A 19,783-nucleotide genomic window follows, 5' to 3' on the forward strand; every position below is an offset into this window, starting at 1 on the left:
ATAAATTCTAGCCCTGGCTGGTGTAGCTCAGTGGATTGAGCACAGGCCTGTGAACAAAGGGTCACAGTTTGATTCCCAGTCAGGGCACATGCCTGGGTTGTGGGCCAGGTCCCCAGCAAGGGGCACGTGAGAGGCAACCACACATTGATGTTTCTCTCCCTCTCTTTCTTCCTCCCTTCCCCTCTCTCTAAGTAAATAAATAAATAAATAGGGAAAAAAAAATAAATTCTAGCCCTGGCTGGTGTGGCTCACTGGATTGAGCTCTGGCCTGCAAACCAAAGGGTCACCAGTTCGATTCCCAGTCAGGGCGCGTGCCTGAGTTACAGGCCAAGTCCCCAGTGGGGGGCACATGAGAGGCAACCACACACTGACGTTTCTTTCCCTCTCTTTCTCCCTCCCTTCCCCTCTGTCTAAAAATAATAAATGGTCTTTAAAAAAATAAATTCTAAATCACAAAATCCAAAATAAATCAATAAATAAAATCACAGAATTCATATGGCAAAGGTCAATTTTACTAATTTTACTAATAAAGAACACCTACAATTCAACAAGAAAAAGACCATCATCCCAATGTTAAAATGAATGAAAGATATAAATAGAGAAGAGGAAAGGATGCTCATAAGCATATGAATGGTTCTTAATTTCACTCATAGCATGAAAACTATTAATTAAAATTACATTTAAAATCATTATAGAGTCGTATACTTGAACCTTATACATTGGTACCTCGGCACTCATCGTCAACTCACTCTGGAAATTGTGATAAGTGCTGAAACTGACAAGTCCCGAGCAAGCACTGAGCGTTGAAATGTTTGCTTGTCAAAATGCAACGAGTACAGGGTTGGGCAAGTTATGAAGTTGACAAGTACCAAGGTAGGACTGCATATGGTATTAACCAATGTCACCCCAATAAATTTAATAAAAAAGAAAAATAATTCAAAGTTATGGCCTCAGAATTATGTACTGAAGTAAATATCTTTATTTTAGTTATTTATTGATTTAGTGCAAAATGTTTCAATCAAAAATTCAAGAGCCCCGATCTTTTTAGCAGTGATCAATAGAAAATGCTGAAAAGTCTGTCTGAACTTACTGCTCTTTTTTTTTTCCACTTTCACCAATAACTTTATTGATTTGTAATTTTGAATATGTTGGCTATCTCCCATATGGTATAACATTGATTTTTTTAAAATTTTTATTGTTATTCAATTACAGCTGTATGCCCTTTCTCCCTATCCCTCCACCCCACCCCAGCTGAACCCACCTCCCTCCCCCACCTCCACCCTCCCCCTTGATTTTGTCCATGTGTCCTTTATACTAGTTCCTGTACTTACTGCTCTTTTTTAAAAAAGAAATATTGTAAAAATTTTTTATCTTTCAATTACAGTTGACATTCACTATTCGTTTCAAGTGTATAGTATAGTGGTTAGACATTTATATAACTTACAAATAATCCCCCCAATAAGTCTAGTACCTCACATAGTTATTACAATATTATTTTTAAAAAGATTTTATTTATTCATTTCTAGACAGAAGGAAAGGGAGGGAGAAAGACAGGGAGAGAAACATTGATGTGTGAGAGAAACATCAACTGGTTGCTTTTCTCATGCCCTCAGCTGGGGACTTGGCCCACAACCCAGGCATGTGCCCTGACTGGGAATCTAACCAGCATCCCTTCAGTTTGCAGGCCAGTGCTCAACCCACTGAGTCACACTGGTAAGGGCTCATGTCAATCATTTCTGACCTATAAAGTTTCTGTTGAGAAATCAGCTGACAGTCTTATGGAAGCTCCCTTGTAAATAACTAACTGCTTTCGTCTTGCTGCCATTTAAGATTCTCTCTTTGTTATACCCTTTGACATTTTAATTATGACGTGTCTTGGTGCGGGCCTCTTTGAGTTGGTCTGTGGTTCCTAGATTTGTATGACTATTTCCCTTGCCAAGTACAGAAGTTTCCAGTCTTTATTTTTTAAAAATAAGTTTTCAGTTATTTTCTCTCTTCTCCTTCTGGTATCCCTATGATTTGAATGTTATTATGTTTGATGTTGTCCCAGAGGTCCCTCAAACTATCTTCATTTATTGATTCTTCTTTCTTTTTGCTGTTCTGATTGGGTGTTTTCTGCTTCCTTGTCTTCCACATCACTGATTTGATCCACTGCTTCATCTAATCTGCTATTGATTCCATCTAGTGTATTCTTCATTTCAGTTACTATATACTTCATTTCTGTCTGGTTCTTTTTATGGTCTCTATTTCCTTTTTGATGTTCCTATCTCTTTGCTGAAGTTCTCACTGAGTTCACCCATTCTTCCTTAAAGTTCATTGAGCCTCCTTGTAACTAGTGTTTTGAACTCTGCATCTGGTAGATTGCTTGCCTCCATTGTGTTTAGTTCTTTTTCTGGAGTTTTGTCCTATTTTTGCATTTAGACACGTTTATTTGTTCCCTCATTTTGGCTGCTTCCGTATATTTCTTTCTCTATATTGGGTAGATTTTCTAGGTCTCCCAGTCTTGGCTGGGTGGCCTTCTGTAGTAGGTGTCCTGTGGGGGCTAGTGGTACAGTCTCCTGGGTCACCTGAGCTGGGTGCTCCAGGTGTGCCCTTGTGTGGGTTGTGTGTGCCCTCCTGTTGTTATTGAGCCTGGACTGCTGTTGGCATGTCAGTGAGTGGGACTGACCCCAGGGTGACTGGCTGTGGAGACTGACCAGGACAGCAGTGGATGAGCCATTGTGCAGGGACCGACCCCACGAAGCAGGGTTCACTTTAGTGGGGCTCTGTTACAGACTGCCAAGTCCACCTTCTGGGTGTATTATTTGTGGTGCTAATTGAGTGGTGGTCTGGTGTAGAATAACGTAATCTCCCAGGTGTGTTGGTTCAGGAGCCTCTTGGGAGGGGCTCTGGTGCAGGCCCAGGGCAGCCGCCCTCTTTGCCTGTCCCAGGGCCACCTGGTAGGAGTGATTGCTTCATAGCCGCCTGTGCCAGGCTTGCAACCACTTAGCAAGAGGTAAGGTCAGTTGCTACTTGTTTGGATTTTGTGGACCTTTGAGAGTTTTTAGAAAGGTCCACAGCATGGTCTGAGTCTGGCTGCGTGTGAGGAACAGCCACTGAGAGAGGTTTGTGCTGGTGTGCAGGTTGGGTGGGGCAGGGCTCAGTGAATTACCGGGGCGAGTGCTATTAGCCAAATTTACAGAGAGCTCAGATATGGTGCCTGCCAGTACTTCTGTCCAGGTGAGAGCTGCCTCCCCAGTCCTGGCCCTGAAGCCAGACAATTCCATTCCTTCCTGTATGTCCTTGTCACTTTTCAGGTGGCTGTCCCTTTGCTGGAGCCTAGGGCAAATATTTGTGAACAAGTGAGTCTGTGCTTGGGTCTTTAAGAGGTTGCCTGTCTGGGTCCACAGCAGCCCTCCACCTCACCCCGACAGGATCCCCACTGATTTTCACAGCCAGATATTGTGGGGGACTCCTCTTCCCAGCACTGGGAGCCTGGACTGGCGGGCCTGGTGTGTGGGTGGGACCCCTTGCTCCTCAGGGGGACCTCCATAGCCAAGATATTCCTTCCAATACTTAACTGCCACATGTGGGTGTGGGACCAGCCTGTTCTGTGCCTCTGCCCCTCCTACCAGTCTTGATATGGCTCCTTCTTTATATCCTTAGTTACAGAAGTTCTGTTCAGCTAGTCTTCATGTAATTCCCAAGGGTGCTTGTTCTATCATTTAGTTCTAATTTTGACGTGACTGTGGGAGGGGGTGCACACAGCCTTTACCTACACCACCGTTGTGACCGAAAGCTCACTATGTCTTTAAAGTGAAAAAACAAATCATGACAAATTTGTAAAAATTATTTTTCATGTAATAAGGTTAGCAAAGTACAACAATTTTTATACTCTTATGGCCAGAGTACAAATAAATAGGTGCTTCCTTATATTACTGTTAGAAACCCTCAATAGAAAGCAACTTGGCAATATGAAGCAAAGATAGTTATATTCATATTATTCTAATGATTCATATTTATCTTACAGATATACTAGCATATATAATGGGTTATTAATTATAGCACCATTTTTAAAGGTAAAGTATTGAAAATAACCTAGCCCTGGCTGCTGTGGCTCAGTGGATTGAGTGCTGGCCTGCGAACCAAAGGGTCACCAGTTCAATTCCCAGTCAGGGCACATGCCTGGGTTGTGGGCCAGGTCTCCAGTTGGGGGTGTGTGAGAGGCAACCAGTTGATGTTTCTCTCCCTCTCTTTTTCCCTCCCTTCCCCTCTGTCTAAAAATAAATAAAATCTTTAAAAATATATATAAATAAATAAATAAAATAACCTAAATGTCAATCAGTATGGAACCAGTTGAATAAACTGTGGTCCTTCCAGTGGAACACGAGGTAGTTACATAAAAGATGAAAGAGGTTTCATTTCCAAATAGCAGTGTGGGGAGTTCTGCAGATACATTCCCAAATGAAACACCTATACCTGGTGAAATTCTTTTTTAAACACACAACCATTTAAACTCTCAGGAAATTCTCCTAAGGGCATAGAACAAAGCTTTAAAAAACATTCATTCAAGATCATCTAAATCGGTAGAACCAGTATGAGCCCGTGACACTTGAGCAACAGCCCACAACCTCCCCCCACCCCCGTTCAGCATGACTGAAGCTCCACTCCTGGCACATATGGCCGAGAACACAGGACATTCTCTTCTCTCAGTTGCCAAAGTTTATTGTGTTTCCCAGGATGGGGCAGGCCTCCAGCATTTCTCAACACCACTTGCTCTAGCAGCAGAAGCTGAATTCCTGGTGATTGAGAACAAGAGACTGAGGGCTCCCTTCTTCTAGCCAGCCCACAGCCATAGAAAGGACGCTCTACTCAAGGGGTAGCAGAAAAAAGATACTGCAGCCCTGAAGGCCCTTGCCCAGCTAACTTGTAGAACATAGATTTCACACTGGCAGGCCAAGAAGACCAAAGGCTTCCAGACCTTTCTGGTGCTTTACTCATAAAACAGGGATTTTACTCAAAAAGCCACTGTCCTCACCCCAATTTCCAGAGTAGAGGCTCAGAGTTAGCATAGGAGGAGAGGCAGTCTTCAAGAACTATAAAAAATCCAGTCAACATTATACTTAATGGTGAAAAAACTGAATGCTTTCCATCTGTGGTCGGGAATAAGACAAGGATGTTTATCCTTGCCATTTCTATCCGGCATTGGAAATTTGAGCTAGAACAATTAAACAAGGAAAGGAAATAAGTTGCACCCAGATTGAAAAGGAAGAACTAAATGATCTCTACCTGCAGATAACATGATCTTGCACGTAAAAAATTCTAACAACCAATTCTAAAAACTCACAACCTGAAGAACTAATAAGAGGTTCAGCCAGGTTACAGGATACAAAATCAGTACACAAAAATCAATTGTATTTCTATACAGGAGCAATAAACAAACTGAAAGTAAAATTTTTTTTATTTTTCAAGTACAGTTGTCTCCATTTTCCCCCCACTCCGGCCACAACCACCTCCCTCCCCTGATCCCACCCCCTCTAGGTTTTGTCCATGTGTCCTTTATAGTTGTTCCTGAAAACCCTTCTCCCTTCACCCCCCATTATCTCCTCCCCCCTCCCCTCTGGTTACTATCAGTTTGTTCTTTATTTCAATGTCTCTGGTTGTAGTTTGCTTGCTTGTCTGTTTTGTTGATTAGATTCCACTTAAAGGTGAGATCATATGGTATTTGTCTTTCACCACCTGGCTTATTTCATTTAGCATAATGCTGTCCAGTTCCATCCATGCTGTTGCAAAGGGTAGGAGCTCTTCCTTTCTTTCTGCTGCATAGTATTCCATTGTGTAAATGTACCACAGGTTTTTTTTTTTTTTTGATACATTCATTTACTGATGGGCATTTAGGTTGCTTCCAGCACTTGGCTATTGTAAATTGTGCTGCTATGAACATTGGGGTGCATAGGTTCTTTTGAATTGGTGTTTCAGGATTCTTAGGGTATAATCCCAGCAGTGGAATTGCCAGGTTAAAAGGCAGTTCCATTTTTAGTTTTCTGAAGAAATTCCATACTGTTTTCCACAGTGACTACACCAGTCCGCATTCCCACCAACAGTGCACTAGGGTTCCCTTTTCTCCACGTCCTCTCCAACACTTGTTGTTTGTTGATTTGGTTATGATGGCCATTTTCACCGGTGTGAAGTGGTATCTCATTGTGGTTTTAATTTGCATCTCTCTGATGGCTAGTGACATTGAGCATCTTTTCATATGTCTCTGCGCCCTCTGTAGTCCTCCTTGGACAAATGTCTGCTCATGCAAAAAAATGAAACTCAATCACCAACTTACACCATACACAAAAATAAATTCAAGGTGGATAAAAGACTTAAATATAAGTCGTAACAACATAAAAGTCCTAGAGGATAACATAAGCAGGAAAATCTCAGATATTCCATGCAGCAGTATTTTAACCGATATGCCCCCTAGAGCAAGGGACATAAAGGAAAGAATAAACGAATGGGATCTCATCAAAATAAAAGCTTCTGCATGGCTAAAGAAACCAGCATTACAATGAAAAGAGAACTAACTATATGGGAAAATGGTATATTTGCCAATGATACCTCAGACAAGGGCCTGATCTCCAAAATATATAAAGAACTCACATGACTCCACTTCAGGAAGACAAACAACCCAATTAAAAAATGGGCAAAGGACTTGAAAGTACATTTTTTAAAAAATTGTATTTATAACAACACAGAAAATAAAATATTTAGGAATACATTCATCAAAAGAGGTGCAAAACTTATACTCTGTGAACTACAAAATATTTTTGAAAATTATTAAAACAGGTCTAAGAAATGGATAGATATTCTATGTTTATGAATCAGATGGAATAAAATTGAGAGTCCAGAAATATGTGTAAAGCTTTACATTTATGGTCAGTTGATTTTTGGCAAGGGTGCTAAGATCATTCAGTGAGACAGAATAATCTCTTCAACAGATTGTGGTGGAACACCTAGATATTCTAATGTAAAATACTGACTTTGGACTCCTACCTGTCACTGTGTACAAATTTAACTTGAAATAGATCAAAGACCTATGTGTGAGCACTAACAATATAAAACTCTCATAAGAAAACACAGGTGTAGGTGAGGCGGCAGACCACGTGTGCAGGGCTGGCTGAATGGGAAACTGGGACTCAGAGCTGACTGTGGAATATGGTGGGGGTTGCCTTGGCAGGGGAAACTCCCAGTCTCACACGAGAGTTCGAGAGTTCATTGGAAAGTGGGGCTAGAGCCAAGCAAGCAAGCTGCACTGTTCCCTGTCTGGCCCCTCCCTCACACGCAGCAAAGAGGGTTGCCCTGGCCTGGCGAACACCTAAGGCCTTGCCACCTAATTACATAACAGATGCACTGAGACAAAGAAATATGGTCAAAATGAAAGAACAGATCAAAACTCCAGAAAAAGAGCTAAGCGATAAGGAACCAACCTATTTGATGCAGAGTTGAAAACACTGGTAATCAGGATGCTCACAGAACTGATTGAGCTCGGTCATAAAATGAAGGAACAAACGAAGGATACCCAAGTGAAATAAAGGAAAATATTCAGGGAACCAACAGTGAAGGGAAGGAAACCAGGACTCAAATCAATGATTTGGAATAAAAGGAAGAAATAAATAAACATCCAACTGGAACAAAGTGAAGAAACAAGAATTCAAAAAAATGAGGAGAGGCTTAGGAACCTCTGAGACAACTTTAAATGTTCCAACATCTGAATTACATGGGTGCCAGAAGGAGAAGAACTAGAGCAAGAAATTGAAAACTCATTTGAATGAATAATGAAGGAAAACTTCCCAAATCTGGTGAAGGAAATAGACTTCCAAGAAGTCCAGGAAGCTAAGAGTCCCAAAGAAACTGCACCCAAGGAAGCACACACCAAGGCACCTCATCATTACATTACCTAAGATGAAAGATAAGAGAATCCTAAAAGCAGCAAGAGGAAAGGAGAGAGTTGCCTACAAAGGAGTTCCCATAAGACTATCAGCTGATTTCTCAAAAGAAACCTTGCAGGCAAGAAGGAGCTGGAGAGAAGTATTTGAAATCATGAAAGGCAAGGACCTCCATCCAAGATTACTGTATCCAGCAAAGCTATCATTTAGAATGGAAGGGCAGATAAAGTGCTTCTCAGATAAGGCCAAGTTAAAGGAGTTCATCATCACCAAGCCCTTTTTATATGAAATGTTAAAGGGACTTATCTAAAAAATTGAAGAAGATCAAAAACTATGAACAGTAAAATGACAACAAACTCACAACTATCAATGATTGAACCTAAAAAAACCCAACAACAATGAAAACAAATACTAAGCCAACAACTAGAACAGGAACAGAATCACAGAAATGGAGATCACATGGAGGGTTATCAGTGGGGAGGGGGGTGGGGGAGAATGGGGAAAAAGGTACAGGGAATAAGAAGCATAATTGGCAGGCATAAAACAGACAGGGAGATATTAAGAATGGTATGGAAACAGAGAAGTCAAAGAACTTACATGTACAACCCATGGACATGAACTAAGGGGGGGAATGCTGGACAGTTAGGGGATATAGGGCAGAGGGGAGATAATAGGGGAAAATTGAGCCGTGTCTGGTGTGGCTGAATGGATTGAGCTCTGCCCTGCAAACCAAAGCGTTGCCAGTTCTATTCCCAGTCAGGGCACATGCCTGGGTTGCGGGTCAGGTTCCCAGTAAGGGGCGCACGAGAGGCAACCACACATTGATGTTTCTCTTCCTCTCTTTCTCCCTCCCTTCCCCTCTGTCTAAAAATAAATACATATAATCTTTTTTAAAATGGGGGGGATTGGGAAAACAGTAATAGCATAATCAATAAAATATACTTAAAAAAACAGAAAACATAGGTATAAATATTCATGACCTTGCATTTGGCAATGGATTCTTAGATGTCACACCAAAAGCATGAGCAACAGATTTAGCAAGAAGAGATGAATCAGCTGTTTTACTAGAGACTCACCAAGATGGGGTGATTTGCACCAAGACGGTGAAGAAGGCGGCCCGGGTCGTCACCGAGAAGTACTACACACGCCTGGGCAAAGTACTACACACACCAACAAGCACATGTGTGAAGAGATCGCCATTATCTCCAGCAAGAAGCTGCGTAGCAAGATAGCAGGCTGTTTCACACATCTGATGAAGTGGATTCAGAGAGGCCCCTTCAAGTTGCAGGAAGAGGAGAAAGAGAGGAGAGATAATTATGTTCCTGAGGTCTCAGCCCTGATCAGGAGATCTCTGCAGTTATTCCTGACACTTTGGCAGCCTGTCCGACCCACTGGTCACTCAGCCTACAGCTGGGATGAATTTCAGAACACCATGTGGAGCCATTTGAATCTTTCTGCTGTGCTGTAATATTTTCAATAAACCATGGGCAGCCTTTAAAAAAAGAATAGATAAGCCAGACTTCATCAAAATTAAAAACTTCTTCAAATGATACCATCAAAAATGAAAAGACAATCTATAGAATAGGGGTAAATATTTCCAAGTCATTTATCTGATAAAATGAATATATAAAGTACTCTTATAATCCAGTAATAAAAATAATAGTCTCGAGGATGACTATTATTAAAAAACATGACTAGAAAATAACTCGTATTGGAAAGAATATGGGGAAATTGGAACACTTGCACACTGCTGGTGGGAATGTAAAGTGGTGCAGCCACTGTGGAAAAACAATCTGGAGGCCCTGGCTGGTGTGGCTCAGTGGATTAGGTGCCGGCTTGAGAACCAAAGGGTCGCTGGTTCAATACCTAGTCAGGGTACATGCCTGGGTTTCAGGCTGGTTGGGGACGTGTAAGACGGATTCAATTGATATATCTCTTGCTTATTGATGTTTCTCTCCCTCTCTTTCTCCCTCCCTTCCCCTCTCTCTGAAAATCAATAAAACCTTTTAAAAATGAATTACTATATGACCCTAAATCTATACCTAGATGTATACCCAAGAGAAATAAAAACATGTATCCATGAGAAAGTTGTACACAAATGTTCAAATATTGATAGCAGCATTAGTCCTAATAGCCAAAAATAGAAACAACCCAAATTTCCATTAATTGATGAATAAATAAAATGTGGCACGTCCATACAAATATTATTTATCAATATAAAGAAATGAAGTAGTGATATATGTCACATGAACCTTGAAAACTGTGTACTAAGTATAAGAAACGTGTCACAAAAGTCGTGTGATTTCATTCATATGAAATATCCAGAGGAAGCAAATCTATAAATACAGAAAGTAGATTTGTGGATGCCAGGGGCTGAGAGGGTTGAGAGAAAATGGAGAATAACTGCTAATGGGTACAGTGTTTCTTTTATTATTGATTTTAGAGAGGGGAAGGGAGACAGAGAGGGGGAGAGAGAGAGAGACGTTGATTTGTTATTCCACTTACTTATTTGGTTGCTTCTTTATTTTAAGATTTCATTTATTTATTTATAGACAGAGAGGAAAGGAGGGAGAAAGAGAGGGAAAGAAACATCAATGTGTGGTTGCCTTTCGCATGCCCCCTACTGGGGAACCAGGTCTGCAACCCAGGCATGTGCCCTGATTGGGAATTGAATCAATGACCATTTGGTTCGCAGTCCAGTGCTCAGTCCACTGAGCCACACCAGCCACCAGCCAGGGCCATATCAGGATGATACTCTAAGCAACTGAGCCACCTGGCCAAGTCCACTGCTTCTTTTCAAGGTAATAAAAAATGTTTTAAATTGATTGTTGTAAGGTTTTTACAACTCTGTTAATATAAAAAACCCCATTTACTCGTATGCTTTAAATAGGTAAATTATAAGATATATGAATTATAGTTCAATAAAGCTGTTATTTTATTTTTTAAAGATTTTATTTATTTTTAGAGAGGGGAAGGGAGGGAGAAAGAGGAGAGGAACATCTATGTGTGGTTGCCTCTCGTGCGCCCCATGTGAGGGACCTGGCCCACAACCCAGCCATGTGCGCCAACTGGGAATCGAACTGGTGACCCTTTGGTTCACAGGCCGGCACTCAATCCACTGAGCCACACCAGTCAAGACTAAAGCTGTTATTTTAAAGATGCAAGTGAAATTCTTTTTTTTTTTTTTTTTTAATGAGGGATTCTTCAGGTATGGAGATACATTTCTATACATCTCCAATAGATAGGTGATACTTAGATAGAAGGAAGGAAGGGGGGAAGAAAGAAAGAAAGGAAGGAAGGAAGGAAGGAAGGAAGGAAGGAAGGAAGGAAGGGAGAAGGGAGGGAGGGAGGGAGGGAGGAAGGAAGGAAGGAAGGAAGGAAAAAAGAAAAAAAGAAAGAAAGAGAAAAGAAAAGAAAAAAAGAAGGAAGGAAAGGAGAGATATATATAGATAGATCTCCTATGTATATTGTTAAGTGAATAAAAATACAAGGTGGCGGGTAAAATCACACAGTTTGTCTAAGAAAGAAGAAATTTTATATACACACACAATTGCACATCTATATCTATATATCTATATCTATATCTATATCTATGTATAGATTTCCTCAACCAGGGTTTAGAAATTAATGTTCTATGGAAAGTTATTTATGAGATTATTTTCTCAGTTCTCCCAAGAATTGCACATAATTATGCCACCCAGATGCATGGGTGATCGGTTCATTCATTACATTCGATGGATGCGTTAGGGCATTCGGGCTGGGCTGTAAAAAGATACACGAGTAACTGAAAACCCTGGTTACCATTGGAATTGGGATGGGAGGGAAATTTTTCCTGGCGTGCCCTTTTGTAACTTTTGAATTTTGAACTAAAAAGGAAATATTAGTAAAAAATTTAAATGATGTTTAGCTATGAAAAAAGGAAGAAAATAAATTTAACTAAAGCCGGGTGAGAAATTAATGAAGTACACTTTTTTCTCACAAAGCACTGGATACTACAGTATGCTTACTAGCTGAGAGTGAGAATCTGTGATGGAGATAGAATGGTTGAAGAAATAAAAAAGAGAAGAAACAATAGTGGCCTCTCCAGGACCCTGTAGCGATGGGAGGATATAGGAGGACTCTGAGTACTGGAGGAAAGATGAGCTTTTCACGTTTGGAGGGAAACAGGAAAGGCTGGACAGAAATTTAAGTTGAAGTAGAGAAGCTGATGTTTGGCTCAGTTTTCTTTAAGAAGGGAAGGCAAGGACGTCTTCAGAATGGGAGGGAACAGGGACAAAGTCGGCAACCTGAGAAGAGAGGTGAGGTAAGTTTGAAGCAGCAGGTATGGGGAATGGGAACAAAAGCTGCCTAGTGGCAGAAAAGGGACTGTTGGGTCATTGCAGTTCAACTGGATTTCATTGGGGGCGACCTGAATCTCACTCGGCGCATGGAAGGATAGTCACCGCCAACTACAGTGTAAATTCAGGTCTAGGCGACTAGAAGTTTTCTGGAGACCTTATCACATGATGGCCGGCTGAAGAAACTAAAACCATTGAACTTAAACTGAATCTAAAAAGGGACACACGAAAAAGGAGCCACAGATAATAGGTCAAATATGTGATTGTTTGCCATCTAAAAGAGCGCGGAATTAAGAAATCTTCTAGTTCTAAGATTCTGAGATTTTCTCCTTATTATTGTGATTTTCCCAAATAGACTATTAGCATTTGCTGATTGGTGAACGAATCTGCATAAGGACTGAAAACGGAGCACCGCTGGAGCGCCGGCGGGCGAACGCAGTGGATAAGGAATGAACGGGAGGGGAGGGAAGGGAGAAAGTAGATCTGAAGGGCATGGTGCTAATATCTAATGCCATATTTGATTGATGCAAACATGCACATTTCTCCATGTTTTTAAGACTTCTGAAATCAGGACGCATCTTACTCATCGGGACTGCAACCTCACAACTGCTGCTGGCCGCCAGCGGTGGTGATGTAGCTGTCATTGCCTGACACCTTGTGGTGAGATCGGGAATGCGCACTTGCAGAACGGTTGTCGGCAACTTGGAAGAAAATCCTGGATTATAATACTACACTCCCTCCCCAGAAATACTGCATCGCCAATCGCTCAATGACAAAGACAGTAATAGTATGTGTCAAATCTGGAACGGGTTGACTGAGCCAAAAGGTAATTCGGAAGAATCAGATTCTAAATCTAAAGATATTTTAGCAATACCTTAACCAATTTATTTCCATTCAGTGTCCTTTGTAAAGTATGCATGACTGATAGAACACAAAAACCCATTTCTAAATAGGTCTAAAAGAATATTCTCCATAGTGATAAAGTATAAATTCTAAAAGCTAAAATAATGTTGTTTTATAATTGAATGGGCAATATTTTGTTCTTAGTGGTGCATAAAATAAGGGTGTGTCTTATAGTCAGTGATGTTGCAGATTAGATGAAATACAGTAATTCTACATGTGAACAGTACCTATTAGAGTCCCATATATTAGGTACAAAACATGTTCACCTACTGGGCATTAACTGATGTATTCATTCATTTATTCAACAAATACTTGCTTAGAGTTTACGACATGCCAGTATAGGGTGCTGGGTGTACGATGGTAAATAGTCTTCACTCTCATTGAGCTTAATTACTAGATTAGACAGCAGTTCCAAAACTGGCCCCTTAAAATTAATTCCTCAAGATATTCCAGACAAAAATTAGTTCTGTGGTCAGATTAGTTTGAGAAATATTGCATACTAAAATCATTTCATCACAATTTACACGATCCCACTAAAGCTTTAAAAAATCCTGTGGTAAAGCAGCTTGCTTGATTTGTGTCACTCTGCATATTCCAAACTTATAAATGGTGTAAAAAAATACACAGAGTCACAATTGTGATACTTAATACAAAAAGAATTCTTACAAACCGATTGGAAAAACCCCAAACAATATGGGCAAAGGACATCAACGGGCGATTCACAGAAGAAATTACATCTAAAAAATGCTCCCCCTCACTCACATTTAAGAAATACAAGCTAAAACAATGAGAGGGCAGACTTCTGTCCATCTGACTGGCAGAGACGGAAAAAAGATTAATGATAGTGTTATGAAGATTTAGGGAACAAGATGCTCCCATTTACTGCTGGAGTGGGAAGTGAGTCAATGTTTTAAGAGTACAATATGGCAACAGCTACCAATTTTGCTTCTATTAAAATACTTGCACAGGTGCCCAAAGATGTATGTACAAAAGCTGTCCGCTGCAGCATTGTTTAAATAGTGAGAAACTGGGAAGAACCCAAATGTCCACCAATTGGGCATTTAATAAACTACATTACATCCACACAAAGGTCTACGGTGAAGTCATTATAAAGATAAGAGAGTTCTCATTGAGGATGTCTGACTGAAGATATGTGCTTATCTCCCTCCCTTTTGACATCCCATTAAAATGGTAATACAGAAATAAGCCCTTAACAGTGAAGAAAATGGGTTTAACAAATGTCTGGAAGATTGGAAATATGTCAACTGATGAAACAGAATGGGACTAACCAATATACCTGGCAGAATCTCAGAAAGGCTCCCATTTTAGAGCTGGCAAGTATTCAAGGTCAAAATAAGAAGGGAGTCTGAAAACGGGGGGGGGGGTGTAAATTGAAGGCCTGTCTATGAAACCAACGCCCCCATTAGCTCTGCATGATTCCCCCACCCATGATCTCCATACTCCACATAATTAACTCAAACTTTACTGAGTTAAGAAAAGAAACAGCCCTGGCTGGTGTGGCTCAGTGGATTGAATGCTGGCCTGCGAACCAAAGGGTCTCCGGCTTGATTCCCAGTTCAGGGCACATGCCTGGGCTGCAGCCTGGTCCCCAGTTGGTCGGGGTATGTGCGGTAGGCAACCGATCCTGATGGATGTTTCCCTCCCTCTCTTTTTCCCTCTCTTCCCCCTCTCTAAGAATGAATAAATAAAACCTTTTTAAAATAAACAAAGAAATAGAGAAAATTCTAAATGCTTGCACAAGGAAAAAGTAGGTTACCCATAAAGAAACACAAATCAGGTGGGTCATTAGCAATACTGGATGCTAGAATAACACTAATATTCTGCGAAAAAATGATTCTGAACCTAGAATTTAAAACCTAGTCAAATCACCAATCAACTATGAGTACAAAAAAGATATTTTCAGAAATGCAAGAACTCAAAATAATACCTCCTGCACAGCCTTACTCAGTATGTCACTTGGAGATACGCTCCAACAAAACCAGGGTAAATCCCAGAAAGAAAAAGACATGGCGAACAAGAAGCAGCAGACTTAACTCATGAATCCAGTGACAAAAAACCCCTCCAGGATTAAAACTGTAAAGTAGGTCTGGAAAGCAGTCAGTCCAATTTAGAAAAAGAAACCAGGGTGCTACAGAAAGAATGTCTTTGAGAAGAAAGAAAGAGGTTCCAAATGATGGATAGATTAAGAAGCTGGAACATATTAATGATTTGACTAAGTCATTATTATAAAATACAAAAGGCAATTGGAAACCCCAGCAAGAGCAAACAAAAACTATATAGGAAAATAACGACAGGAATATGAAGCAAGATTTCCATTCCTGGTTCTATGGTGGGCCAAGGATCTGAACCAGCTCTCCCACAGGGAAAAAAAAAAAAAACACTTAAAAGACTGGATAAAAACATGCCCTGGCTGGTGTGACTCAGTGGATTGCGTGCCGGCCTGTGAACCAAAAGGTCGCTGGTTCGATTCCCAGTCAGGGCACATGCCTGGGTTGCAGGGCAGGTCCCCAGTAGGAGGTGCATGAGAAGCAACCACACATTGATGTTTCTTTCCCTCTCTTTCTCCTTCCCTTCCTATCTCTAAAAATAAATAAATAAAAATATTTTTTAAAAAGGCTCGATAAAACATAAAACACCTATTAAAAGCATTAAAGAACTGCTAAGATAGTAAGAAATTGTTACGACAAAATAAAAGGGAACCTATAAAGACATGTGGTGTGCTGAAGCTGCCTTTGCGCTGGGAATATTGGCAAAACCTGGTGACCTTCAGTTAAAATATCTGTAGACTCGAGGTGGAGAGTACAAAAAAAAAGGCCCTTTTTCTGTATCCCTGGGTTTTAGCTGGGTTCTGAAAGGACTACAACCTCAAATAAGGACAAACGAGAAAGTAATCTCACCACACCCCACTTCCCTAGCTCCAGGGGACTGAAGGAAAGGTTGTTTTGGCTGCTTTGAACAGAGTAGAGGGGAGAACCATGCCCCTGAGAAACTGAACCATCAATCACTTGGTCCTTGCTCAAATTTACAGCTCAAATATACGCCATCTAGTGGTCAAAAAAAAACTTGACTTAAATGCCTAGCAGAAGGAAACAAACTCAGAAAGAATGCACTTTTACCTAAAGCCTCAAAAAATTCGCACAGATAATTTTCTAAGGAAAATGAGCAGCTCACTGCCAAAAATACTTCAACATACTTCTCTCTCACCAGAATGATTATTTTAAAAAATATTTGAAAATACCAATTTTCGACAAGGATGTGGAACAATCTGAAACTCTGATAATTACTAACGGCAATAAATGTAAATTGGTACAACCGCTTTGGGAAACTATTTACCAATATCTAATAAAGACACATTTACTCCATGACCAGCAATTCCAGTCCTAGGTAAACATTCAACAGAAATTAGTGCATATAACCATCAGAAGCCATGTACAAGAATATTCATACCATCTTTATTTGTAAGAGTCAAACATTAAAATATGGCCCCAATGTCCATCCACAGGAGAATAAGTGAATAAATAGTGGCATATACTCAGCATTAAAAGGGAACAAACTTTTTAAAAAGAGTTTGTTTATTTATTTTTAGAGAAAGGGGAAGGGAAGGAGAGAGGGAGAGAAACATCAATGTGTGGTTGCCTCTCACAGGCCCCCTTACGGGGGACCTGGCCTGCAACCCAGGCATGTGCCCTGACTGGGAACTGAACCAGCGACCCTTTGGTTCACAGGGCAGCACTCAGTCCACTGAGCCTCACCAGCCAAGGAAAAAGGGAATAAAGTTTTGATACTGGCAACAACATGAATGAATCTCAAAAACTATGCTAAGGAAAAGAATGTAGACAGAAAAAAGTTTATTCATTTATCAAAACTCTTTAAACTGTACATGTAAAATAGGTACATTTTAAAAAGATGATTAAGCCCTGGCTGGTGTGGCTGGCTCAGTTGGTCAGAGCATCATCCAGTACATCAAAAGGTTAGGGGTTCGATTTCTGGCCAGGGAATGTATAGGAGGCAACCAATCAATGTTTCTTTCACATCAATGTTTTTCCCTCTCTTCCTTCCTCTCTCTCTAAAATCAATAAACATATTTTTAAAATATGATTAAAACTGGTTTTAAAGCCTGTAAAAATGAGAAACACAATAATTACAATAAAAATTCAATGGCCAAGATGATTCTTGGAAGGCGGTCAGGTGGCATAGCTTTTTAATACTCCACCCCCACAAATTCCTCTATAAAAACCAAGAAAATAGGATAGAAAAGCCAAAGGCCCATGGATAATATCTGCAACAAAACTAGGTATCAAGATATGCCCTGGCTGGTGTGGCTCCATGGATTGAACACTGGCCTGCAAAGCAAAGGGTCATTGGTTGGATTCCCAGTCAGGGCACGTGTCTGGGTTGTGGGCCAGGTCCCCAGTGGGTGGCACAAGAGGCAACCACATATTGATGTTTTTCTCCCTCTCATTCTCCCTCCCTTCCCCTCTCTCTAAAAATAAATCAATAAAATCTTTATAAAAAAAGCTATCTTCATGAACCCTAAAACATGAAGAAGCAAATTACCAATGGGTAGAAGACATGAGTAATATCAATAACTGTATAAAAGGAAGCAGAGGGGTTCGCCCAAGTGCTCACAGGCATGGTGGAGGCGCTGGCAACACTGGAGCGGCGTGGGCTCCATGGACACTATGAGACTCAAGGCGGTGGCCTCTAGCTCCAGAGGTGCTGGATCACATCTGTCACTGTCCTATGGAACATCCCCAGAGGCCACTGCCACCAAGCAGCCAAAGAGCCTCACACCATGGAGACCTTCAATCTGGTACCTGGAGGTGCTCAGTGGACCAGAACTGGAAGCCTGGATGTGACTTCAGAGGCCCCTTGACTGTGGGTATGTTTGTATGTGTCTGTCATTACAGCTTGAACCTGGGGGTGACCAACAAACTTCTAGGTCACAGGGGGCCTCTGGGTTTCTGCGTGCTGTGAGACTTTAGTTACTCATTTGAAAGTGTCAAGACTATCTGCACAGTCCTGGGATGGGGGGTGGGGAGTGCCGGCCAGTTTTGCTGTGCAAGCCACGGCACACTTCCACAACAATAAATCCAATGCAGAGGATGAAAAGCACAAGGAAGAAACTCAGCCCTCCGACCTTCAGTGCCAGGAGGCCAGTGGAAAATGGCCCAGGAGGAACAGGCAGAGAGACCAGCTGACACACCCGGGACAGATCTGGAGGACACAGTGGCCTCAGTGGTAAGGGTCTGCTCCCACACAGTGACTTTCCAGTATGGGGGGGTTGCTGAGTGCTCCTCATCCAAATAAACGGGGTCTCCCTCCCACACCAGACCTGCCTCATATGCGCTCTTGGGGACAGATGTGTCAGGACACTTGGGTGCACAGGGGTGGGGGTTGATGACTGTCTCTGGCCAGCATTCCACTCATAGCAAAAACTCAACTCTCACTTTTCCTTCTCCTGGTGACTTTTTTTCAGGACACTCATGCCTACCTTTGAGAAAGGATTCTCGGGCTGAGAGAAGGTTTGTGTCAATATGGATTTCAGGTAGGGCCAACTTTCAAAGCACATTCAGCCCAGTCACAGAGCCGAGCAAATGACCAATTACTCCAATAGAGAAATGACCCATCCATGCCTGTCATTTAATGTGAGACTCATTATTTAGCTATTTCTGCTTTACTAAAACGAGGGTTGATGTGTTCGCTTAGTATCATTCTGAAAAACAAAAACAAAACAAAACACTAATTCTTGTAAAAATAATAGAAATAAAAAGATATGGATTTTTAGGGGACAGTTATGGATAAAATGTACATTAGGGTGTCTAAGGGCTGTGGATATGAACAGAGAGAAGAATGTTAAGTTGGAGACTGCTTTGGTCTTGTTATGTGACTAAACACTGTTTTTAATCTAAGTATCTAATGTAAAATTATTTTCACTTTTTTAATATTTGGATGACCAAATGAGTGTATTACTCAAGGTTTTTTTTTTTTCACTTAACTATCTTACATGCAGTGTCTTCCTGCATACCATACATTATATAATTTTTGACTTTTTAAAAAGATTTTATTTATTTTTTTTAGAGAGGGGCAGGGAGGGAGAAGGAGAGCAAGAGAAACATCAATGTGTGGTTGCCTCTCATGCGCCCCCTACTGGGGACCTGGCCCACACCCCAGGCATGTGCCCTGACTGGGAATCGAACAGGCAGCCCTTCGGTTTGCGGACTGGCCCTCAACCCACTGAGCCACATCGGCTAGGGCTATAAGTTTTGACTTGAATTAAATATTATGAAAGGAAAAAAAAAAAGTAAGCACAGGGAAGCAATGGGTCATCTGACACACCAGAGAATCCACAAATAGCCAAAGTTATTCACTGAGAAATTCAAAGGGCCAATTTGAGGACAGCAGCTAAAAGCGGGAGAGGTTTTACATATTCCAGCAGTAGACCAGAGGTAAGATGTAAAGGAGACAGAACAATCTGAGCTTGGGGCAGCATGAGCCCCATGAAATCTCAAAACTAACCAGCTAATGCTCCTTTCCAGGACAAAGTCCCACAGTGAACAGAAACTCCTGGAGCAGAATCCAAACCAGGCAGTGCAGCAAGAGAAGGTC

The 19,783-nt window shown here is 41.2% G+C and overlaps 1 pseudogene; it reads left to right on the forward strand.

Annotated features, from left to right (window-relative positions):
• Nucleotides 1–824: 824 nt before the first annotated feature.
• On the forward strand, nt 825–9,361 carry LOC112300025 (small ribosomal subunit protein eS17-like; annotated as a pseudogene).
• Nucleotides 9,362–19,783: the final 10,422 nt, after the last annotated feature.

Source organism: Desmodus rotundus, chromosome X (genome assembly GCF_022682495.2).
Source record: "Desmodus rotundus isolate HL8 chromosome X, HLdesRot8A.1, whole genome shotgun sequence".
NCBI classification, from domain to species: domain Eukaryota; kingdom Metazoa; phylum Chordata; class Mammalia; order Chiroptera; family Phyllostomidae; genus Desmodus; species Desmodus rotundus.